The sequence below is a fragment of the Alligator mississippiensis genome, chromosome 5 (assembly GCF_030867095.1).
Source record: "Alligator mississippiensis isolate rAllMis1 chromosome 5, rAllMis1, whole genome shotgun sequence".
NCBI classification, from domain to species: domain Eukaryota; kingdom Metazoa; phylum Chordata; order Crocodylia; family Alligatoridae; genus Alligator; species Alligator mississippiensis.
In genome coordinates, this window is record NC_081828.1 from 207,204,270 (window position 1) to 207,229,402 (window position 25,133).

At 47.7% G+C, this 25,133-nt stretch overlaps 1 protein-coding gene across 3 annotated transcripts in view; it reads left to right on the forward strand.

Moving 5' to 3' along the window:
• Positions 1 to 25,133, forward strand: part of PRKAG2 (protein kinase AMP-activated non-catalytic subunit gamma 2) — a 339,594-nt gene that overhangs the window by 161,491 nt on the left and 152,970 nt on the right. The gene's annotated exons all lie outside the window — the stretch shown is intronic.

The following is a 25,133-nucleotide window of genomic DNA, read 5'->3' on the forward strand; positions in this document are numbered from 1 at the left end:
TGTGAGCTTGAGAGAAGTGACTTTCTTAGTTCAGTGCAGTTTCTAAGTATAATTCCTCCTTCTTTCCTTGCCCTCCTTACATGCTACGGTTATGGCAAATGAAGGCAAAAGACAGACTGGTTGGAGGGGGTTATCTTGGTCATTGGATTGAGTCCCCTGTTCTTGCAGACACCCACATCATATAATCAAATATCTGGCTGTCTTTTGACTGAAGATATTCAAAGGCGCAAAGAAGATGAAGCAGGAATTGCTTTATCATGGAATCGCAGTTTGAAGAAGGCAGCCTGGGGTTTCAGCACACAGAAGGCCACTGTTTATGTTTTAAGAACCAAGTGATGTTTTTGATTTTAAATGAATGTTCAAGTTTATGGGCTCACCCTGTTACTTTAGTTTAATGTTGATCTCTTTTCTTCCCCTTTGTAATTTTAAAGGCTTCTCACTTCTACCTGGATAGCTGCTTGAGGAGCTATAACCTCTAACTCAACCTCGTGTTTGTTTTGAATGTATTCCACCAGCCCATCATTTACTTCTAAAACCTTTTTATGTACTCATATTACAAACAGTCTCACCAGCAGTTAGGAGCAAATTTAATATTTTTCCACAGAGACATTTCCACAGCTTAAAATCCCACAGGTGAGTAGCATTTGTGTCAAGATACACTGATTTTTAATCAAATAAAGTATTTGGACCATCACCTCCCTTTTAGCATTTCAGTAAACCGCCCCAGATCACTGTTTGAAGGACACTGTTATCATTTTGTTGGATTACTTAACACTAGGGATTTTTTTGAACTCAGCTACTTCTGTCAGTTTGCTTTCACTCTTCTTCCTGTTCAAACTTGAAAACAGGTCAAGGACTCCTAAGAAAGTCTGAGCTGTCAGATTCAACTGCTCCAAATTACCTCTGCCATTTATTCACACCACAGAGTTGCTTTCAAATATAAAGCCTTAAGTATTCATAGATGCAGCACGGGTCTGTGAGATATTGCCATGCTGCTGGCAGTCATGGCTTCTAAACTTGAATTCTCAGTATAGACAAAGGTCACAGAGCCTTAATTGGCTTGAGAGATATAGCCCAGCAGTGCATCATGCAGCCATGTGCAGATTTTGCACTCCTTAAACTCAGTCCTTTTCCTACTGTCCTTCCATTGATAAAGCTACTGGGATTGTAGCTTGAGGAGGGCACCAGGAAAGACTTATAATTAAAGACACCCTATTGTTTCTTCAATAATTTTTCATCATGTCAGAAAACAGTTACTACCTATTGGCACAATCTCACACCAGTGATGAGAAACCTGTAGGGCAGGGGTGTCAAACTTTGCCAGGAGACAGGTCTTTGATGTATAGGACAGACAAGTCTTACACACAAATTGTTTCCCCATACTCTAATCAGAATCGCTCCTGTGATATAGGAAGAGAGAATAATTAACAGTAGAGTGAGAGACAGGTTTAAGCAGACAAAATTGTTTGGGTAAATCCGATAGCTTTTATTAGACCAATTCAAATAGTTGGAAAAATTCTTCTTTGCAAGCTTTTGGGTGCAAACACCTTTCATCAGGCTGAGGAAGCATCTGCAGATGGTCTGTGATTTAAGCAGTGTAGACAAGGAAAGAGGGCAACATTTTCAAATCTTGAATGAGATGAAAAGCCGGTTTGATGGGGAGACAGAGGAAGCTTGCTCAAGATAGTAGAGGCTTGACATAGGAAGGTCCTTGCTTTAATGATCAGAGGCAGTGATTGTGCCATCGTTGAGGATAAAAGTAGAAGCCAGTGGAAGGGACTAGGTTGAAGACAGGGATTGAGAAAAAATGTAGGTTGTTTTGTTCATATGAGGAAACATGTCTGTGTGCAGTTGACCCCGAAGGGCTGGGCCAGTAATCAGGATTCACTTGGACGTGGAAGTCTTCAGGCCACGTGCCTTTCCAAGCACCATGCGCTGCGACGGGGGTGGCACACACCCAGATGTTCTCCAGCCCCTCGTGAATTCTCAGACGTCCAGCTGAGCTGGTTTTTCAGTGCTTTTGAATTGGTGGACCAGGGTGAGCCATGAGACAAGCTACGATCTGGCCCTCTTTATTTATACAGAAGAAAATAAGCAGCCCTGGATCACTTGGATTTCATTGGGGTAACAGCCTCCACTTAGATAAGGAGAGAGGGAGCATTTCATGCTGGCGCTTGGACAGCCTACAAGCTGCAGTCCACATTAAAGGCTGCAGTCGTGGATTAGGTGTGCCCCGGGGTCCTGGAAGTTTACTAACTCATCCCTTAGCTAAACAAAGTTTGGATGCCCCTGAACCATTGTCCCCCTTAGGCTGGCATTCATTTACTAGCTTGAGGAACTGCAGTGGGACTCAGTTTGTATCAGTTAACTGTCTCTATAGCAACTCCACACTTGTCTGTAGACTAAAAATAGATCACCTTGATCCTAGGGAAAGAAATCAAGGGAAATCAAAGGGGCCAGTGGTATGTGAAAACTGTGGAGTCAACTAGTGACTTGAAGATGGGGGAGGAAGCAGTTGCTAAATGGCTTCAAATACTAATTTGCAGTCTGTTATAAATAAGCTGCTATGTTAAATGAATAGCTGAGAGGAATCTATGATGTTGAAGCAGGAAACCCGCAGTGTTATTGACTTTGAAAACCTAGCAAATCACCTTTTATTGGAGAAAAAAATGTTAGCTATTATTGTTGAACGCATGAGGGACACTCAGTGATCGGTGGGAGGCTGAATATGTTTGTTAAGAGACAGACAGACTCCTCGTTTGCATAATCACATCTGCAACATTATCACTGGGGTAGTACCTCCCATGTGCTTTTCCCTAGCATAAAGTTAAATGATCAAAATGCCTGTTCAAGGATGGGATTTGCATTTGTATCAAACGGTACTTGTTATGGGTCCGATCCTGAAACGTGCTGAGCCTTTGTAGCAAGGTGTGTCACCAGTTCCTATTAAAGTTAGTAATGGGATTTGAAGATGCTCTGTCTTGCAGATTAGGGCCCTGTCTGACGCGAGGGAAATCCAAATGACACCCAATACTATTTTTTCCTATAGCTCCTTAAGTAACACAGAGTACATCAAAGACCTGTCTCCTGACAAAGCTTTTCTGCACAGGAATTTTTAGTTTAAATGCCATTATTCTAGGGGTTTGCTTTTTTGTGGGTATGGCAGTATCTGGAAACAGCACTGCTTGAGTCTGGTAATGGCAGAGCGCATGGCAGAAGCCAAGCCCATTTCTGATGTTTGGGGCATTCATTCTTTGAATATGAATGCAGCTGAATCAATCGAGTGCCTGAAGGTACTCTGCTGCTGGTGGGTCACTGCATGTGTGAGGACAAAGTAGCACAAAGTAAAACTTACTCTATAAGATGCCACACTGCCCTGCCTTCCTCCTTTCAATAGTTATTGAGCTGCAACTAACTGAGTGTCTGCCCTTTTGAAACAACGCCCCTTTTTGAAAGTGCTCCGAATGTACGTGTCCACACCTTTTCATGAATGGATGAGATACCCAGATAAGAGGAGATCCTAGACAGTGTGTGTCTCCTACCCTCATAAAAGGGTTAATTTATTTTTGGGAGGCTGCTGGAGTCGGTATTATGTATTCAGGATATTAGTCAATGAGACTTTGTTCTGATAGAGTGAGGTATTTTTTTCATATGGACTTTCTTGGGCTTGCAGTCTGCAGGAGCATTTGATATCATGAGGCTGTCTGGGTCCTGGACTGCTCTACTATGTCTGTGACTCCCAATGACTGCTCTATGGGAGTGACTATGACTCCCAATGACTGCTCTGTGGGAGTGACTATGACTGCTCTATGACCCCCTCTACCAGTTACAGGTATTGTGCAATGAACTGGTCAACTGCAATTACCTTAAGGCCAGCTACACGTACAAAATAGCTATCACATGATAAAAAGCTACAACCAACTATAATTAGACCTGGAAAATGTGCTAACTTTATAGCTGGTTGCTATCGAGCTCTAATTTGCATGTGTAGCAAAATCTCCCTTGTGCCTGGGAGCCCTGTCAGCAGACAGGGCTTCCAGCCACAGGGGTGTACCATGCTCAACATGAAACTCCTGGGGGATTACAGCAGCCACAATCCCCAAGACTTGGAGGTGTGTGAAACCCCCCAGCCCACATGTGCAGCCAGGACCAAGAGTCCTGCTACTGGTGGGGCTTTCAGTCCTGGCTGTGCCACATACATACCGTCAGGTGTGGGACTCTTGTTCCCAGCTGCATGTTGCCCCCATGGTGGTGGGAGCCTGCTTCTTCTTGCTGATACAGGGAAAGCCCAGGGTTGGGCTCCCCCTACACCGGCAATAAGGCGTGATTGGATCTAATGCGTGATCCTGTAGTTGTGTCTCGTACTGTGCACGTGTGGCATGGCAGGAGGTGTGATTGGGTGGGTCATGCATTAGATCCAATTGCATCTTTACCTTCATATTTAGAGGGGGCCTGTCATACCTGCACAGTGTTTGCACTTATTACATTGTTATGGTTTTATTTGGTGTCCGTTTCTAGAGCCTAAGATGTGATGTGTGTTATCCTTAGTGTACGTGTAATCTTTAGCCTGCCATGAGTATATCTGCTCATTGAGCATTAACAGTGAAACAGCGTAAGAGGAGAATGTTTCCTCGGTTTTCATGACTTTTCATCTTTTAAGACAGGGGTCAGTAACCTATGGCCCGTAGTCTGGATTCAGCCCAGGGAGCCATTGGATCTGAGCCATAGAACTGGGATTTTGGCTGTGTTTGGCGTGGGTGTTGCATGCACTGTGGCTGGGTGGCAGGGAGCTGTCCCATGCCATGCCACAGCCAGGTGGCAGGGAGAAGTGGCAGTGGCAGTGACAGCTGCCATGTGGGACCTGAGCTGGGCCATTCCAGCCTGCTGCTGCAAAAGGTTGCTGACAGTTGTTTCCAGACATGGCAGGCTTGAATGCAGTTGGTGTTATAAAAACTTAGGTCTAGATGTTCAGCTGCTGACAGTCACCACTGACTTTAGTGAAGCCATCCCACTTCAATACCAGGTAGGAATCTGAGTCTTCTTGAATTCTCCATTTGGTTGTTCTTTATTAACAGGTTGGGCTGTGGAAGAAAAGTGTGTCCTATTACTTATTAGAAATCCTGAAGACAGTGGAATGTGAGCTGTGTCACGTCTGTCATTGCAGAGGAAATTTGAGCCTTAGATAGAATAAAACTGTGACTCACTACAGTGGTCCAGCAGTAAAAATCCCCTGGCTTTACAGCAGGGGTGAAATTGGCCCAGTACAACTCCCATTTTGTGGGGAGGGAGCTTGGCACACCCAGCCACTCCCAGAAGGAAAAGTCAAGTCAGAGCATCTGGCTCTTGCTCAGCTTATGCCATCATTAAAGCCCTTGTGCTTTTATCACTGTACCTTATAGTGGTGTAGGTTTGCATTAGTGGAGCTGATACTGATACATAATCGAAAGGGAAGAATTCCCATAAGCACAGGAGCTGCTGCCAGCAAATCTTTTAAGGCCAGTGTTAGTGGTCTGATGGCTGCTTTATCCTTCACAGCTTCAGACTTCACGCTTAGAAAAACAGAGTGGGCCGCCAGCCCCAAAGTCTGATCCACCATCCAGCAGGGCAGAGCACAGGGTCCACCCACACTGTTCTGCTCTTGGGATTTATTAATAGCTGTGAAGTTCTCCCACTTCATTGGATGGCAGGGCCTCAGCCTGGGAACACCCACCTCCTCCACCCCTGGAGAAGCTGGTTCTTTTGCTGACCTGTAATACAACTCTTCCTCTGATCTCTGGAGACAAAGCAAGTGGCAGCTCCAAAGCTGACAGGTTGGTTTGTTTACCTCGTTTCCTAGGTGGAGACCAGAGCTTTTCTCCATCTCAGCCAGGGCCTGTGCTGCAGCCTTTCTTATAGCAGCAGTGGGGAGGCTGGGGCTGGGAGACTGACTGGTTTGTGACGAGTCTGGCAAATTAAGCCTAAACATTTGAATTTCTTTTTTTTAATTGTAACTGGTTAGGAATTGTCCCAAGGGGCCAGTTCATCAAGTCCTATGTAAGATCTGACATGAAAAACAAAGCACAGCACTGAGAACCATACAAGAAATTCATGTAACATGCATAGTGGAGCGGGGGGGTAGGAACTGGGCTACAGGGTGATATGAAAAACCATGCTACAAATGTATGTGTGCACCATACTTCTTCAGAGATGAATGCAGAGGAATTTGGCGCACACAGGGATAGGTTTGTAGAATCATAGAGAGGTCGGGCTGGAAGGGACCTCTGGAGGTCATCTAGTCCAACCTCCTACCTGAGGCTGGATCAGCCCTATTGAAACCAACCCAAGTAAATCCTTATCTAACCTATAACTCGAACTACACAAGCAATCCCCCATCACACAACTGCAAAGCACAGTGCCATAACCTGCCACAGGTAAAGGAGGGGGACAGTGGTGGTTGTTAAATTAGGTTGGAGAGATCCAAGGAAGAGGACCACACCCCTTGTTACAGAGGAATGCAAAACCCCACACTGTCCATGCCAATCTGACCATGGGGTAAAATGCCTTCCTGACCCCAAATACAGTGCTTGGTCTGACCCTTTATTCCCTGCAACAACCAGCAAATCCCAGAAGCATGGGAAATACCCATAGTATAGCACAGGCATAGTTACTCGTAGATTATCCCTGACCAATGCTTATCCAACCTCTTCTTGAACACCTCCAGTGATGGAGCTTCCCCAGCTTCCCTAGGCTGCCTGTTCCACTGCCCCACTGTTCTAACAGTGAAGAAGTTTTTCCTGATATTGAAGCTAAACCTACTTTTTGCAACTTCACACCGTTGGTCTGCATCCTACTCTCTGCAACTAGAGATGAACAACGTTCTCCCTCATCTGTACTGCAGCCCTTCAGAAATGTGAAGAGTGCCCTGTTGTTTCCTTTTAGGCCCCTTTTCCATAAGCTGAACATACCTATTTCCTTTAACCTCTCCTTGTATGTCTTGCCTTTCAAGCCCTTTATCATCTTTGTTGTCCGACTCTGGACCCTCTCTCACTTCTCCATGTCTTTTTTAAAATGTGGAGCCCAAAACAGCAGACAGTACTCTAGATGAGGTGTAACCAGTGCCAAGTAAAGAGGCACTATCATTTCTTGTACCTTGCACCTAATGTTCCTATCAGTGCAGACCCAAACCATATTTGCCTTGTGTGCAGCTGCATTCTGAGTCTGTGGTCCACCAAGACACCAAGATCCTTCTCCATAGTGCTGCCAGCCAGCCAGCCAGATGTCACCCATTTTGCATTTGTGTTTTTGATTACTCCTCTGAGGTATAGCGTCTTGCATTTGTTAGCACTGAACTTCATCCTTCTGGTTCTAGCCCAACTGTCCAGTCAGTCAAGATCCTTCTGAATTGTGCAGCTGTCCTCCAGTATGTTCACGGTCCTTCCCAATTTCATGTCATGTGCAGATTTTCTCAAGAAGCTCCCTATTCCAGCATCCAAATCATTAATAAATGTGTTGAACAGCACCAGGCCCAGCACAGACCCCTGTGGGACTCCACTCAAAACCTCCTGCCATTCTGATATGGATCCATTTATAATTACCCTTTGCTTGCTATTATTGAGCCAGTTTGCTATCCATTCTGTAGTAATTTTGTCTAGCTCGCATTTCTCCAATTTGTTTTTTGGAAGGGCTTTTAGGATTTTAGCAAAAGCCCTTCCAAAATCCAGATACACCATATCCACAGCACCTTTCAGAAGGAGAGAGCTGGCTGCTGGCCAGAAGACTAAGTGCTTCACCTGGGGCCTGCTTTCTGCTGTAAGCCAGGAAGCCAAGAGAGCTACGTTGGGAACAGACAAGGGTAAATGAGGGCACAGCTGGGCAGAAACCATCAAAATTTATGGTCCTAAGTTGAGGAAGTGAATAGTCATTGCAGAGCCACTGGTGGGAATATTTGAACGCTCGTGGCGCACGGGCCAAGTCCCAGAGGACTGGAAAAGGGCCAATGTGGTCCCCATTTTCAAGAAGGGGAGGAAGGAGGACCCAGACAACTATAGGCCAGTCAGTCTCACCTCCATCCTTGGCAAAGTCTAAAAAATTATCAAGGCTCACATTTGTGAGAGCCCGGCAGGACAAATTATGCTGAGGGGAAACCAGCACGGGTTCGTGGCAGGCAGATCGTGCCTGACCAATCTAGTCTCTTTTTATGACCAGGTTACGAAACGCCTGGCCACAGGAGGAGGGGTGGATGTCGTATACTTAGACTTCAGGAAGGCCTTTGATACGGTATCCCACCCCATACTGGTGAACAAGTTAAGAGGCTGTGACTTGGATGACTGCACAGTCCGGTGGGTGGCGAATTGGCTAGAGGGTCGCACCCAAAGAGTCGTGGTAGATGGGTAGGTTTCGACCTGGAAGGGTGTGGGCAGTGGGGTCCCACAGGGCTCAGTCCTTGGACCGATACTCTTTAATGTCATCATCAGTGACTTGGACGACGGAGTGAAATGTACTCTGTCCAAGTTTGCAGATGACACAAAGCTATGGGGAGAAGTGGACACGCCGGAGGGCAGGGAACAGCTGCAGGCAGACCTGGATAGGTTGGACAAGTTGTCAGAAAACAACAGGATGCAGTTCAACAAGGAGAAATGCAAAGTGCTGCACCTAGGGAGGAAAAATGTCCAGCACACCTACAGCCTAGGGAATGATCTGCTGGGTGGCACGGAAGTGGAAAGGGATCTTGGAGTCCTAGTGGACTCCAAGATGAACATGAGTCGGCAGTGTGACGAAGCCATCAGAAAAGCCAATGGCACTTTATCTTGCATCAGCAGATGCATGACAAATAGGTCCAAGGAGGTGATACTTCCCCTCTATCGGGTGCTGGTCAGGCCGCAGTCGGAGTACTGCGTGCATTTCTGGGCGCCACACTTCAAGAAGGATGCGGATAACCTGGAGAGGGTCCAGAGAAGGGCCACTCGTATGGTTAAGGACCTACAGACCAAGCCCTACGAGGAGAGACTAGAGAAACTGGACCTTTTCAGCTTCCACAAGAGAAGGTTGAGAGGCGACCTTGTGGCTGCCTTTAAGTTCATCACAGGGGCACAGAAGGGAATTGGTGAGTATTTATTCACCAAGGCGCCCCTGGGGGTTACAAGAAATAATGGCCACAAGCTAGCAGAGAGCAGATTTAGATTGGACATTAGGAAGAACTTCTTCACAGTTCGAGTGGCCAAGGTCTGGAACGGGCTCCCAAGGGAGGTGGTGCTCTCCCCTACCCTGGGGGTCTTCAAGAGGAGGTTAGATGAGTATCTAGCTGGGGTCATCTAGACCCAGCACTCTTTCCTGCTTATGCAGGGGGTCGGACTCGATGATCTATTGAGGTCCCTTACGACCCTAACATCTATGAATCTATGAGTTTATTCTGACAGGTTGCCTTGGAGCCATGGGGACCAATGAAATTAGCCTCCCTGGCCATGTCTACATGAGCAGGGACATTTGTTTCCCTAGGGACAAGAAGCAGCAGCACACCTTGTGCTGCTACTGCTTGTCCCTGGGGAATGCCTGTGCCACGCGCCCTGTGACGCATGGCAGGTTACCCCAGGTAGGGTAGAGGAGGCTGAGGCCAACACTGAGTTGGCCCCAGCAGTCTTACCTGCGGTCCTGGGGGCCTCCTGGGGCTGCAGCAGCAGCGATCCTGCCACTTGGAGCCTGGCCGGCAGCTGGAGTGTGGCTCCAGCCGGCCTGGCTCCAGTTTTGAGCAGTGTGTGCTGCCCCCATGTGCGTTACCCCGCTTTTTTTTTCGCACAGGGTTTTTTGACCCCAGGATCTTAGCATGGCCTCGTTCGTCTAGACATGGCCCCTGAATGCCACTTCAGTCTCCTTCCCCTACCCAATCTGATGCTCTGCTCTCCTCCAGATCTATCACTGTGCTACCTGTTTCCTCCCCAGTCTGCATGACACCACACACAGAGGCTGCCTGTGCTGTTTGTGGCACCCTTGCCACAGGTTGGTCAACCACATCTTATAGCATGGTCCACTTCTGGTTTATCCACAGAACAACCCAGGCAGCTCCCATGTGACTTGGCCAGGCTGCTGGACTGCCATGCAGCATCGACAAGCCTCAGCTCGGGACCTGTGGTAGAAGTCTGGCTACACAGCTCAGTGCAGGATAATTTCACCCCTTTTCCCATGTGGGTTGTGCAGCTTCTGCTGCACTTTGTGCTGCTATGGCTTGACTGCTCTTAGTATCCAACTTGGCTAGCAAAAAGGTATGCAACAGGGCAGTGCTTGCTGTGCTTGAAGTGTAGAAACACCTTACCCTTCAGGAGAGAAGGGGATTAAATGAGCAGAAGATTCAGAGAGCTACGAACCTCCCGAGTTCTGATCCTAGCTCTGTCATTGCATTGTCATGTGACCTGACATGTCACGGCTGCCAAGTGTTAAACTCTAATGTCACATTTAGGCATGTAAGGAAGCAGCCTGACTTGCAGAGTGCTCAGGAACCCTGAAACTTTCCCTGAAAAAAGTGCTTTGGAAAGTTAAGTCATATGTTCAGGTGTCTAAATGCAGGTGTGGGTGCCTAGCTTTAGGCATGCATGCAACTCCTCGTATAGGCCCTCTAGCGTGTCTGCAGTTGAGCATCCTCATGCAGGTCTCCCTAGCGTTTTGTGAGCCTTAGGTAATGCTAATAATGCTTTGTTTGTATAAGCTGCTTGTCGAGCTGTAGATCCCAAAGCATTTTAGGAAGGTGGTGTAATGAGATCTGCCTCTGAAGGCAGCTGTGGCACCGTGTAGTGTCCACACTAAGTGTCTTCTCTCCCCTCCAGCTATTTGGGTAGCACCATACCCTCACCTGCCACATCTTTAATGGAAAATAAAGGCGTAAGCTTGGGGGGGGTGCCACAGGCTACCAGAGTGGTTCCTTTACTTGCCTTTTTCTGTCTGGCTTAGTGCTTGCTCACCCCTTGAGCTCAGTTTGTGGGACTCACTCACAGTGGAATCACATGGTTGCTACTCTCAGCAAACCTTCTCAACTCTAGTTAGACTCTAGCTCTCTCTTCTTTCTCACAGTGCCTTCCTCAGATGCCACTATGGCTTTGTAGGGCCACAACCCTCAATACCTTCCTCAGATCAATCCTCCATGGCCTCCTACTTCCCATACAGCCATGCCCATGCCTTGTGGGGCAAACAGCGGCATCAGCAAACATGAAACGTAAATCACTTAGCTTGTGTGTGAGACTGCGTCTGCAGTGTTTGCTTCTCCCCAGGCTCTGCAGAGCTCCTTCTATGAGCCCAGGAGCATCAGAGCCTTTGCTCTTCCCTGTCAGGGTCTCTGATCAAGGATCCCTGGCTGGGCCAAACACCTGAACTACCACACCAGCCCCTGATCTCTGGCCAGTGCAACTGCCCTAGTTCTCTGCAGCCAGACTTGTTGCATGAAGTGCCACTTACCCCTTGTATGCACACCTGTAGCCTCAGGTTGTCCTATCAGTGCAGACCCAAACCCAGACATAGCTTCAGTCTGTCCCAGCAAGCTTCAAGTCCACAGCTCTGCCTGGTTCTCCTGAGTTCTGACCCTCGCTGTGGCTTTCCTGGTCCTGCTCTTGTATTCCCCCTGTAACTTTGCACCAGTTTAATGAATCCTGGCTCCTTACCTTGGCTTATATCTTGGACTACATCCGCTCTCAGCTCCCCTGGAACTGGGTCCTGTGCTTCCTGCTCTGCTGACCCAGGCCTCTACCTGACAGACAGGTAACCTGACCCCTCTCAAGGGCTATCCACAGGCCTGGCCACCTACATCCCAGCTAAACCCTCACATTCTCAGTTACCTAATCTGTGGTCCTCCTAGTAGGCTACAGGTCTCTTAATTGGCCACATCATCAGTGTCCTCTGTTCTGCTGCAGTCATTACTTAATGAGCTGCCTGCTCTGTATCGTGGGGTTCTGCCACTTTCTAATTCTGCTGCTTGGCCTTAAGACTCAGTAACAGGAGTTGGGGCCACTGTTACAGGTGGGTATTGATGATCTTTTACAGATAAAAAAAACTTAAACACAAAAAGATTAAGTGCCATACAGTCATGGAGGTGGCACTTGCGTGCAGGTGTTATTCTCAGTCGTTAGCTCTCACAATATTATTATTATTCACTTTTAAGACTGTCCAGTGAAATTGGTTTGAATATCCACCAGCTGTCTATAGATATCTATATCAATGCCCCGCTGGGGCTTGATTTCCCCTCTCTGAATTATGTAGACAAATTTCATGGAGTATAGCTTCTCGATATATATTATTAATTGGTTTCATTGTAGTGATTTCCAGCCCTTGTGCTCTTCCAGTATCTGACCTGACTAAGCAGGACAAGGCCACACCTGGTGCTGCTCTGCAGCCTGACCAGGAGAGGATGCATCAAGAGCAGGACAGCTTCCTCACTTGTTGCCCATGTCAGAGCAGTGGAAGCAGGAGTCTCCTCATGGCCACCCAGGGTACCTTGCCTTTTCTAAGAGAAATGTGCTGGGGCACTGAATTGCAGCTAGCTCATACATTGATTAGAAGTCACGGGTAAGCTTGCATGGCCATGGCATTTATTTAAGGAGGAAAGCATTCCCTGGCCGGTTGGTGGGATTAGGAGGGAGGTTTAGGAGTTGTAAGGGGAACTGTGACATAATTCACTATGGAAGGGATGGAAAAGATACAAAAGTGAACCAGATCAGAATTGGGGCTTCATTTATTTGAATGGTTTAGCTTGGAGGCTAGGAAAAATGTGTTGAGAGAAGGCAGAGAGAAAACTGCAGACACAGGGGCCTACAGTATAAGAAAATAGCAGTGGAAATGGAGTGCTTCCTTAGGCCTGTGTCTGAGTATCTTATCAGTTTCTGTACATGTCAGCAGCACATCCATAATAAGAAAGTGCTGCATGGCATTGTGCAAACTGGAATTAGAGATGTGATAATCAGCCAAACTGTTGGAGATAATGTAAAGACTCTATGGCATATGCTTGCATTCCTTTAGCCAGGGCAGAACCCTTATATGTTCAGACAAGTTACATTTTTGTGTCTACTTTCTAACATTATGGCATTCACTCCAGGGTGCTTCTGTTGCATCCGAACTGTCACATCCTGTGGAGCAAAGCAGTGGTTCCTAACCCCAAATGGGTGTCCCTGAGTTTGTGTCCAACATTGTAATATATTCAGTGCTGTGTGTTGTCAGTCATATGGGGACTGGTATTGTAGCCTCCTCTCCCTTTCTCCCTGCCAGGTCAACCTCCTGTGCTGTGGCACTGGGAACCAGTGCTGCACGGTCCCACCTTCCATTGTTTGGTGCATCCTCCAGTCTCAAAGCACATGTCTCCAGCCAAGACAAAGGTGGATGCCCCAGACTTGGAAGTCTAAAACGTGGCTTTTGTTCTCCGTCTGCTGACTACAGCCTTTGAGCTTACTCCCCTGTCTGGAGTCTCCTGGTTTGTAAAGCACCGCTCATACTTCGCTGCCTCACAGGGATGCTGTGAAATTAAATAACGCTTGCAAAGGACTTTGAGATCCTCAGATGGTACTAAAGTGGAAAGCATCTTTTGATTCCTTGCTCAAATTTCATAGATTTCATAGATTTTGTATACATTAGAGCTGGAAGAGACCTTGGACCATCCAGTCCAGCCCCCTGCCCCAGGGGCAGGAAGCCAGCTGGGGTCAAAGGATCCCAGCAAGATAAATGTCCAAATGTCTCTTAAAGGAGTACAGAGTAGGTGCTTGCACCACCTCTGGCAGCAGTCTGTTCCAGGCCTTGGGGGGCTCGGATAGGAAAAAAGTTCTTCCTTATGTCCAGCCTGAAACAGTCTTGGAGGAGTTTGTGACCATTTGACCTTGTTATCTCTTGGGGCACTCTGGTGAACAGGCGTTCCCCCAGATCCTGATGTACACCCCTTATATACTTATAGGCAGCCACCAGGTCCCCCCTGAGCATGCGCTTTTCCAGGCTGAAGATTCCCATGGCTCTCAGCCTCTCATCATAAGGCCTGTTCTCCTGCTGTCTGATCATGCGTGTGGCTCTCCTCTGGACACCCTTAAGCTTCTCCACATCCTTTTTAAATTGTGGAGCCCAGAATTGGATGCAGTATTCCAGCTGCAACTTCACCAAGGCCGAATACAGTGGGAGGATGACATCCTGGGATTTGCTTGAGAAACATCTGTGGATGCAAGCCAGAGTTTTGCTCGCTTTACCAACTGCAACATCACCTTGGTGACTCATATTCATCTTATGGTCAATCATGACCCCCAAGTCCCTTTCGGCCGTGGTGCTAGCAAGCGTAGCACTGCCGAGCCTATAAGCATGCTGCGGGTTTTTCTTCCCAATGTGAAGTACCTTGCACTTTTCAGTGTTGAAAGCCATCAGGTTTTCATCCGCCCATTTTCTGAGCCTGTCAAGGTCAGCCTGGATCCCCATCCTATCCTCAGGTGTGGACGCTCTACCCCAAAGTTTGGTGTCATCAGCAAACTTGGCCAGTCCGCTTCTGATCCCAATGTCCACATCATTAATGAAGATGTTAAAGAGTATAGGCCCAAGAATGGAGCCTTGGGGGACCCACTGGTCACAGCGCACCACGATGATTGACTTCCGTCAACTACCACTCTCTGGGTCCAACCTCAGAGCCAATTCCCCAGCCAGCGGACTGTGTTGTAGCCAAGGCCGCAGTTAGCCAGTTTTCCTATAAGATGATCACGGGATACCAGATCAACAGCTTTTTTAAAATAAAGATATATGACGTCAATCTCTTCTCCTTTGTCCAGGTGATAGGTCACCTGGTCATAGAAGGAGATGAGATTGGTCAGGCAAGACTTACCCACAACAAACCTGTGCTATCTATCCCACAGGATGTTGCCATCAGCCAGTTTGTCAAGGATGGTCTCTCTGATAATTTTTTTCCAAAATCTTCCCCGGGATAGTGGTCAGGCTGATGGGCCTGTAGTTCCCTGGATCTACTTTCCTCTCTTTCTTGAAGATAGGCACCACATTGGCCTTCTTCCGGTCTTCAGGCACTTCGCCTGAGCTCCAGGAGTTCTTGAAGATCCGTGCCAGTGGCGGAGCTATGATGCCTCCCAACTCCTTAAGTACCTTGGGATGTAAGCTGACTAGAAGATGTCCAGCCTCTCAAGGTGTTCCTTCACATGGTCTACATTGATGAAAGATAACAATTCTCCCTTACCCTGGCCGTCCCATACTATATTGAGCAGGGCCGTCCCTTGGGGCTGGTGAAAAACTGACACAAAATATCCGTTAACCAGGTTTCACATATAATGTATAATGTATTGGCGACTTCTGCTTGTCATCTCGTTTGTCTGTCTCAAGCCAAGCTTGGTGGTGCTGGTCTGGTTCCTTCTGGATTCCCGTCTGCCTGTAAATTGATTGTAATAGTGCTGCAGTGATTTTTGTAGCCATTATGGTCCAGGGAATATGTGAGGAGTAATACTGTATGTGGTGTTCAGTGTAGGCTGTATCTGCTTCTTTTCAAGACCTCAGGACCTCTTTCTCAGACCTCTGTGTGGCTGGCTGTAGGAATGCATAAACATGTCATCCACCCTGGCCATGTGCACTGTAACATGCCCGTGTGTGTGCAGTTGGCCTTCTTGCACAGAACAGTACAATTTCTTCATATTGAAACTTCTCAGCCTTGACCAGGGATGAGATAATTGTGATAGATCATAGGCTGCAAGATAAGGAGTTGAGACAATAGTGAGTATTTGAACCTCATGATGTTTACTTAGCTGAAAAAGGCAAACTGGTCAAGCTGGGAAGGATAGCTAATGATCTGGATGTGGGTGGTTCGGGGCCAACAGCATCTGTGTGTGTGGAGTCAGACTCTGCTCTCCATCACACCAGCATCAGACCTTTGGAGGGTTGGGCCCCACATTGTCTGTTGGCCTAATCCTGGACCCACTGAAGCCATTGGGAATTTGGCTATGTCATCAGGAGGAGCAAGACTGGGCCCTGAATTCAAATGGCCATGTTGTGCTTTTTCCAATTAATTGTTGGTTTGTTGTTCTCCTCAAATTAAAAGCCTCATGGTTGTAGATATTTCCCAGCCCAGTCATTCCTTCTAACCTGCTCCTCCCCAGTATAAGTCCCACAACAACGCAGTTTAGGTGCATGCAGGTTTTTGATGTTGAAGGCTTAATACCCCATCCTCTGTTCTAATCCTGGTCCAGTGGGGAGGAAGAGCAGCGGCAGGCTGGCTCTCCCCTCATTCCTTTTGGCAAGGGCCAGCAGTGTTTTTGGCTGGAGTGCCAAAAACACCCCAACCACCACCCATGCCTCAGCTTGGTGTGCCAGAGGTGGGGGAGCTGTGAAGGGCCCGATCCTCATTCTTGCAGCAGCTGCTGCGTGCCTTCAGGTGGGCAGTGGGGGAAGGGCCAGGGTTGCGGTGCCACAGCCCCTTCCTTACCATGTGCTGTGAGGCATGCATGCACCCACCACTGCCATGGAGCTGGTGCTGGGGCTCTGGAGCCTGGCACAGCTATTTGTACCCTGCCTGCCACCTGCTGCAGCTGCGCAGAGCCTGGGCCGGCTGTGGCAGGCAGCCAGGAGGCTGCAAACAGCTGCGCTGGGCCTCACAGCCCCAGTACCGACTCCCTGGTGGTGGCTAGATGCCTGCCTCTGGGCGCACAGCTGGGAAGGGGTCTGGGGCAGCCCTGGTCTCTTCCCTACTGTCCATCCCAAGGTGCACGGGCAGCTGTCGCCACTATGAAGCCGGGTTGGGGAACGCAGTGCAGCAGTTTGCAGCCTTTCGGCTGCCTGCCACAGCCAGCCCAGGCTCTGGGCAGCTGTTTGCAGCCTTTCTGCTGCAACTGCCCAGAGCCTGGGCTGGCTATGGCAGGCAGCCAGAAGGCTGCAAGCAGCTGCACTGGACTCCACAGCACCCAGCACTGGCTCTGTCACAGCAGCAGCTGCACCTGTTCTTGTGGACAGACAGCAGGGGTGGGCCAGGGTTGCACTGCCCTCAGGTCCCTTCCCGGCCATGTGCTGGAGCCACACACGCAGCCGCACGGCCACAGAGCTGGTGCCAGGGCTTTGGAGCGTGGCCAGCCTGCGCTCTGGGCAGCTGCTGCCTGCCAGAGAGCCCGGGCTGCTTGCAGTCTCTCGGCCTGCTGTGAGCAGCCTGCGCTCTGTGGCTAGTGGCAGCTGCCCAGAGCCCAAGCTGGCTGTGATGTGCCAAGGAAAATGGCCTCGTGTGCCATGCTCTGGCATGCATGCCGAAGGCTGCCTTATGGGGACGCTGTTGCTGTTGCAATACTGATCTTCAGCCTGTCTCCTTTGTTGAATTTGTAGCTTCAAAAGGTGGCTTCAGGGAAGAAGCTGGGGAAATGCCTGCTCTGTGGGGAGCTGGAGTGGGCCTGGTCGTGACTTGACACCTCAGGGGCTGCCTCCCTGTTGTTCCTGAAGGATCGCCTTGTGCTTGGGTCTGGAGACAGACTGACGGGTGCAGCACAGTGACAGTGTGCCTGGGCCTAGGGAAAGGGCAAATGTGAAAAACAAAACAGGTTTCCTTCTGCATGGGGATTAATCCACACATACCAGGCAAAGCCCAGCCTTTATTAGTGTTGGGATGCTAAAATCCCCAAGACCCTGCAGCCCAGGTGGATAAAAATCAATTATTTTTATTTTAAATAAAATAATCAGATTTTTTTTATTCAAATCAGATTTTTTTTATTTAATTGTGTGTTGGTTTTTTTGTTAAGATGCTTTAAAAAAAAAATCATATGTAAAGATAGTTTTAATGGAAGGTATGTTAGAGCTCAAATATATCATCATGGAATAAGGATTATAACTTCTAATTATATACTATTTGAGATGATATATTCATGTAACCTTTTCAGAAAAGTTTTATAAATAGGTCATAACGGGCCATGGATTATATTAGAGGACTGTTCCTATGGGGTTCCCAGAGGCTCCTCTTTTGATTAGTAAAGATTAAAAAAAATAGTCTACCCTCCCCCCTCAACAAACAGAATCCCCTTTCCCCCTCCCCTTCTCAACCAACAGAGCCCCTCCACCACCCTCCTTACCCACCAACAATAAAAACCTCCACTTACAAGTAGGAAACTATATACAAGGGGAAAACTATTTACAATATTTTGGGTCTTCAAGACCAGAGTGGGGGATCATGGGGCGGAGGGGGCTAGGAGGCAGGTGCCCAGTGCCCCAACCCCTGGATGTTCCCTGGGTCTGGGCTTAGGCCAGCTCCCTAGTGGCAGGGCAGATCCAGCACTAAAGTTAGTGCCAGGTCACCTTTAAATGTGCATTAATACACATTAACTAATCACACCTAAATGTGATACCTGCATTTGCATTTGCAGGTATCAAATTTAGGCACTATTAGTCTACGTTACGAGCACATGTAGACATACGCCCATAACTTAACATTATGCTAATGTGCATTAATACGTCTTGTGTAGACGCACCCTTAGTTTCAGTTATCAGATTGTGGATTTGTCTCCAGTGATAACATCCTTGTTAATAGCAGTCTATGGAGATGAGAAATAACAGACCTGATTACCTACCCATTGGCCCTATTATCTCTCTGCAAGTTTGTATACACAGAGTCAAGCCTATACATCTCTCTGAAAGTGCAAAGTTTCAAGAAATCAAATGAATACAAGAGCAAACTGGATGCTTATCTTGCTGGGATCCTATGAACCCAGCTGACTTCCTGCCCTTTGGGCAGGGGGCTGGACTCGATGATCTTCCGAGGTCCCTTCCAGCCCTAATGTCTATGAAATCTATGAAATACAGGATTGTTGGGGATAGAGTAGATCTGGGCAAGGAGGAGGCTGGAGATAAATACAAGGAGGGAGGGGCAGTAGAAACAAAAGAGAAACATTTTGAGCAGATTATCTAGAAGTGTTGAGGGATAAGTTTCTGAGTACAGTACAGTCTCTCCATTGATTTGAGATCTACTGAGGGAATGGTATGTTAGAAGGGAAAACCTATCATGGCAGCAGGTTTGCTAGGCTGTAAAAGAGACCCTGTTTGGGAATATTTTAATGAAGATTATATCAAACAACAAGAATGCACTTTTTATAGAAAACTGATTAAATCAAGGCTTCGTGACCACTGATTTAAATTGTGATTAAACCATAATTTAAATTGATTTAATTTAAATCAAATCCACTCTACCTGCAGCCCAGCCTTGCTCCTTCTGTTGGGGTTGGCAGGATCATTTGCTTTGAAAGGGATGTCAGTGGGTTGTCCAGTCCATCCCATGGCAATGAGGGAAAAGGGATTTCATCCTGCTGGAACCATCCCTGACAGATGGGTATCAAGCCTAGCCTTGAAACAACAGGTCTGGCCTTGAGAAGCTCCTTGGATCAGCAGGAGGTGGCGGGTTGTGGTGTTGTCAGTATCCAGAGATGACACAGTTGCACAACAGGGTGGAAAAAAGTGCTAGCGTTTCACTTTTAAAGGGACACCCCAGACTCGCAATCAAACTTGCCAGTTAAAACACATGTTAAAATAGTTTTAGGTTCTGTATCTGCCCCAAATCCTCTTGATAATTTCCTTCAGGGATACAGGTTTTAGCCATGTTGGTCTACAGGCAAAAATATTCAGAACTCTTGGTAGAGGTGATATCTTTTATTAGACCAACTAAATTTGTGTCTTATAGTTATAAGCCCCCTCTTTAAAGTCTGCTCCTCTTGTTTTGGGAGCCAAACAAAAGCAAAAACAACTGCATGTAGGCAGGAAACAATGAAATGAAGTATTACCAGTGTTCAGCAAACATACTGTGAAAATGTTCATTTTGATTCCATTTTCTGTAGTCTTCATGTTATTTTTTAATAACAGCAAGTAAGAACGTTCACACAGAATTGCGATGAAGTTGACCAGGTCCCTTTAAGTCCCATATTGTGTTCTTTAGGTAAAAAGACAGTCAGAAAATCAGAATGTCTGCACAGGACAAGCTTCAGGGATACAGGTTGTAGCTGTATTGGTCTACAGGAAAAAGAAATCAGAACTCGTGGCAGAGGTGATATCTTTTATTAAACCAACTAGATACTTGCACAAAAGAAATTCTTTATCTGCAAGCTTTCAGTCATACTCACTCTTCCTCAGGCATAGGAGAATGCTAAGATTGTAAAATTTCTCCTAGGTGAAAATGAAAATTCATATTTCACAGGAGAACTGAAGGTGTTGGAAGATCTCCTGGTTGGAATAGGTCATTGTGTGCAAATTAGGCTCAGATAAAAGTTAAAACAGTCTATGTACCTTGATGTTGTCTGGTGTCCAGCAGGATGTTGAATTGTTTCGTTCTGGTTGCAATATTTCATATTTCACAGGAGGATGGTGTGATGGATGCACTCCTGGGCGGGAAATTCTCTTGTGTTGAGGCACTTTGATGGTGTACTGGGCAATAGGCCTGTGTGAATAGGGAAGTATTTGATCTGGATTTGGTTTTGGCTTGGGAGAGGTATGCACAGCTGGGCAGCTCCTCCGGCTGTGTTTGCCTCTCCCTGGGCAGGGGAGAGCCGCGGGAGAAGCCCCCATGGCTGCCCTGTCTGCCCCCAACCCCCTCCCAGCCCCAGCTTAGTCCTAGCACATAAAAAAAAAAGAAAAAAAAAGAAAAAGCCCCGCACTCACCGGCTGCAGCAGGGGCTGTGGGACCTCCTGGCAGAGCCCCCTTGCACAGCCCCACCCCGATGGCCTCCCCCATCCAGCCCCAGCAGTCCAGGAATCAAAAAAACCCCAACAAAACAAAAACCATACTCACCGGCAGTAGCAGCAGCTGTGGGGGCTCTGGGGCCACGTGGCAGAGCCCCCCCTCACAGCCCCCACTCCCCTATCTCCTCCCTCCGCCCAGCCTGCCCCTGATGGCTGTCCCACCTGGCCCCAGCATCCCACCAATTAAAAAGAAAAACAAAGCCCTGCACTCACCGGCTCTGCAGGGTTTGGGGGAACGTGGCAGAGCCCCCTTGTGCAGCACAGGACAGTGGGGGGCAGCGGGGATCGCCCCCCTGTCCCCCCACCTGGCACCTGCGCAGCAGCTGCTCCATGGTGCAGGTACGGTGTGGCTCGGCAGGTTGCTGTGCACTGTCCAGGAGCTTGGGCCACTGGGGCTGGGCACTGCCAGGATCTGGTTGACAGGTGGAGCCACCCCAGTTCCCAGACAGTGCGCGGTGCCCTGCCAAGCAGTGCTGCACCCGCGCCATGGGGCAGCTGCCACGCAGGGGCCAGGCAGTGGGGGTGATCCCTGCTGCCCCCCGCTGCCCCATGCTGCATTGGGGGGCTCTGCCATGAGCCTCCAATCCCTGCTGCCAGAGCTGGTGAGTACGGGGCTTTTTTTTTTGGTGCCAGGAAGCTGGGGCCAGGTTGGGGATGGAGCTGGGCAGCACAGCCATGGGGGCTTCTCCCGTGGCTCTTCTGGCTGTGCCTGCCTCTGCCCCGGCTGGGGGAGCCGCAGGGGTTCTGCCTTGCCGCCACTTGTCCCCTTCTGCCTGGGCACAAGCAGCAGCAGGGCAGAGCCCCTGCTCCCAGTGTTGCTGTGCCCATGTCCAGCGCCCCCCTGTCCCTTCCCTGAGTAATGTGTCCCCCACCCCAACTAGGCAGCTTGTCACAGCCCTAATCCCTCCCTCCCGCACACCTCTTTCCTTTCTCAACCGCAACGAATTTACCAGGTTGAGGCAGCTGTCAGCTGCCTGTTTAATCTATGGCCAAATCTCCGAATTGGCCGAACCTTTTCCAAAGCTTTTCCGAATTGATTCGGATGCTTTGAATCGATTTGGAGCTTTTACTTGGTCTCCTGATTTGATTCGGATTCGGTCCCAGAATCAGGCCAAATCTCCTCCAAATCAAGTCAGCTACCGAAGCTTCACACAACCCTAATGGGCAAGATGTTGTCACAGTTACAAGCATTTAATCCCACATTGTTGGCTTGGCTCTAACCTCCTGGAGCATCTGGCAGGGTTTGGAAGAAGAGCTGCTACTCTCTTGTGGGTAGGCAGCCTTCCCCCTATGGAATAATTCCAGGGACTCCAGGTCCTTTTCCACGTCTATGGGAGGGAATAGTTGGAACCCACGTGCTGCAACTGGCAGCACATCACATTGCTGATGCAGTCACTAGGGGCAAGAATTGAGTTGGGTGTATAGATTTCAAGGGCCAGATGGTATTCCACCTATTGGACACCTGAGTGTAATTCTAAAACACCTGGCTTGACATGCTGAAAAATTGTTAATGCAAAAGATGGGTGGGTCCTCCTCTTCCTCCTTACTTCTTTGTGCTTCAGTCTTATGGGTCTGATAATGGTGTGTTACAAAAGTAGATGGATCATTGGATTTTCAGGAGTTGAACAGGGTGGATGATAATCACAATTAGATGCCTAAATCTACTTAGATATTTCATAGGTGGAATAAAACCTGGCCCTAAGAGTCTATGGAGTGAGCCTTCAGAAAGTTTGTGTTGTCTGCAGTTAACCAGCACAAGAGGGAATCCCATAAGAACTAGGCCAAGGGATGTTTCCTGGAAAGGAGGACTAGATGGCAAAGGAAATCTTAATCTGATATCCAGAGGTTGTGGGAACAGGAAAGGAGGATAGAGAGTGTGGGTGTTTGTTTTCCTTCCATTTTTTAAAATTTCATGCTAGTGATAGAAAGTGATTTGCTCGCTTTGGCTCACCATCTAGTCTGTGAAATCCTTACCGTTCCCTTCAGCACATCAGCCAGCATTGACATCCTTCACTCCAGCCTTCCATCTCTGGAAACAGGTGTTTTCCAAGTGGCCTGAAGGATTCATTCTCCTCACTTATCAGGATCTACCTGAGGAGTGGTTCTGTTGAAGCAGTGGAGGTACGCAGATGTAGAAGAGCATATACAAAGAGGCAAGCCCCACAATTGCTGAGGACCAGGGCTCTGCACGGTGCAAGCCGTTCTTTATCAAATCGTAGAACTTCAGCTCCAATGGTTCAGGCGTCTGTTTTCTCCTTTCTTTCTCTGTAGCTTGCAGCCTTGGCCAGCCCCTCCTTGCTCAGTCTCCTAGCGATCTTTAAAACTGTCAAAGACATCTGGCTGGGATTGATTTTTGAGGTGTAATCCCAACTAATATACCAGATGAATCCGAAAAACCTTAGAATTGTCCTAGGGACTGACTGCAGTAAAGAAGGATAGGGATGGAAGCTTTTAACTGATAAATGAGTACTGGGCGTTATGGGGGAAAAGTCTTAGCTCGGGCTTAGATTTCCCACATACTTCTGTAGAGAGAATGTTAATTTCCTGCTACTGTGAAGCATAAATAGCCATTTTAATAAGGAGGCAAGTAAAGTTATCTCTAGAGACACTTGAGAAACACCATCCCTTCTTAAAATGGGCTTCCCTGGCTGCTTCATTATCATTCCCTTGCCAGTTCTAAGTTCTTTTCTGGCAGCTCCTTCTCTGTAAGAAATCTGTAGCAGGTGAAATCCTGTGTGCTTCAAACAGTCTTTGTATAAAGGATCTGTGTAAGGCAGAGGAGTAATTAAACCTCCCCACAGGCTCTGGGGCACCAGCAACAATTCTCCAAAGCAGATCCCATGGTCCAGGGGTTTCACTAATAAATGCTGCCCCTGTAGCCTCTCTGAAATGAGTCCTGGCCAACTTGGGAAGAGCTGCCTCGGAGCAGAGCTCTGCAGGAGGATACAGGCTCCCACTGCATTGCCTCTGTGGCATGCCCGCTCCTCAGCTGCATTTGTTATCGGATGTGGGGCTGGTCACATTTGAGCACACAGGGTGGGGGCGGAAAGGAGTTGGCCCGCAGCAAGGAAGCATGAGCCTCTGAGTGCAAAACCAGGATCATACAAATCCAGGGACTTAACCTCAGGGGCCTGATCCAGGATTGGGCTAAGTCCAGGTGTCTCTTCACCATTCAGTGGCATAATATATATAGCCAGCTATAGCGGGACTGCCAAGTCACATGGTTTGGCAGCCTGACATGTACTTGACTCTTGACGTGGTTGTGTAGACGCACCTAGCCGTCCTGGTGTCTGCTGACATTTGAAATCATCTTGGTTTTAAAGAGAGATCCGTTATAATAGCATCCAGCTCTCACTTGCAGATGGTAGAAGTTCACTTTTTTTAATGAAATGGTATCAAGGCAGACTTTGGAATTGCACGAGCATTTAAAATGAAATGTAAGGTGTCCCTCTGAAAAGTGCTTGGATGTGAATGTAGAAGTATCAGTGTTGCCAACTCTCATGATTTTTGGTGGTGTTGTTAAAGTCAGTGCTTTGGGACTGTGAAAAACTTAGCTCTTTCTTGTATTTACACACACACACACACACATTACCCTTCAGAGTAGATGGAAGAAAGAGTGCCATTTCTATTCTATGTGGAAATTTTTGACGTTATGGGTAGAAATGCATGTATGCCAATATTTCCACTGCTGTCAGTTCCTTTGAAAACATCCTTTCTGTAGCAGTTGGACCTGCCTTTCTACTCCAGTTAAATTAATGAGTCCATTGAATGTTGGGCAGGCTGGTCTTTGGAAACAACTTCATACTGAAAGATATTTTACAAGGAATCTTTCCCAGAGAATAACCCTTTCATGTTCAGAGCAGTCCAATTTTTATTGTGCCTGACAGGCCCCTTCTTGCAGGTTTACTCCTAAGTGTAAAGACCCCAGATTTTTAGCCTTTAAAGTAACTTGCCAATTTTTCCTTCACGTTCTACATGCTTGCAGACACACAAGTCAGAGTCTACCTATAAATCTGGTAATTAATCAAATAAAGCAAAAGCACAATGACACAAAAACATTGTGCTTGACCATATCCTAGGTAACAACACATACTGCTATAGAAACCAAGCACACACTGTGGAGTAGAATAAAAAACCCACAGGCCTTCTCCCTGCAAAGAGTCAGTATTTTAATTTTATTGATCCCTTTGGAATAGTTAAGTACAGAAAATAGTAAACAACATTATGGGGTGGGCTGCCTGGAGCATATAGCTCAGTGCTCAAGTTGGTACTGGCTTCAGATAGCTTTCCAGACATAATTCAAGGTATTGGTCTTAACTTATAAAGGCCTAAATGGTCTGAGTCCTATACACCAAAGAGACACCTTCTTCCTTACACCCATGGTGATCCCTAAGGCTAGCTGGGTTGCAAGTCCTGCAGTCTTCTCCTACCATCAATCCACAAAGTCTGCTTGGCAAAACCATGTG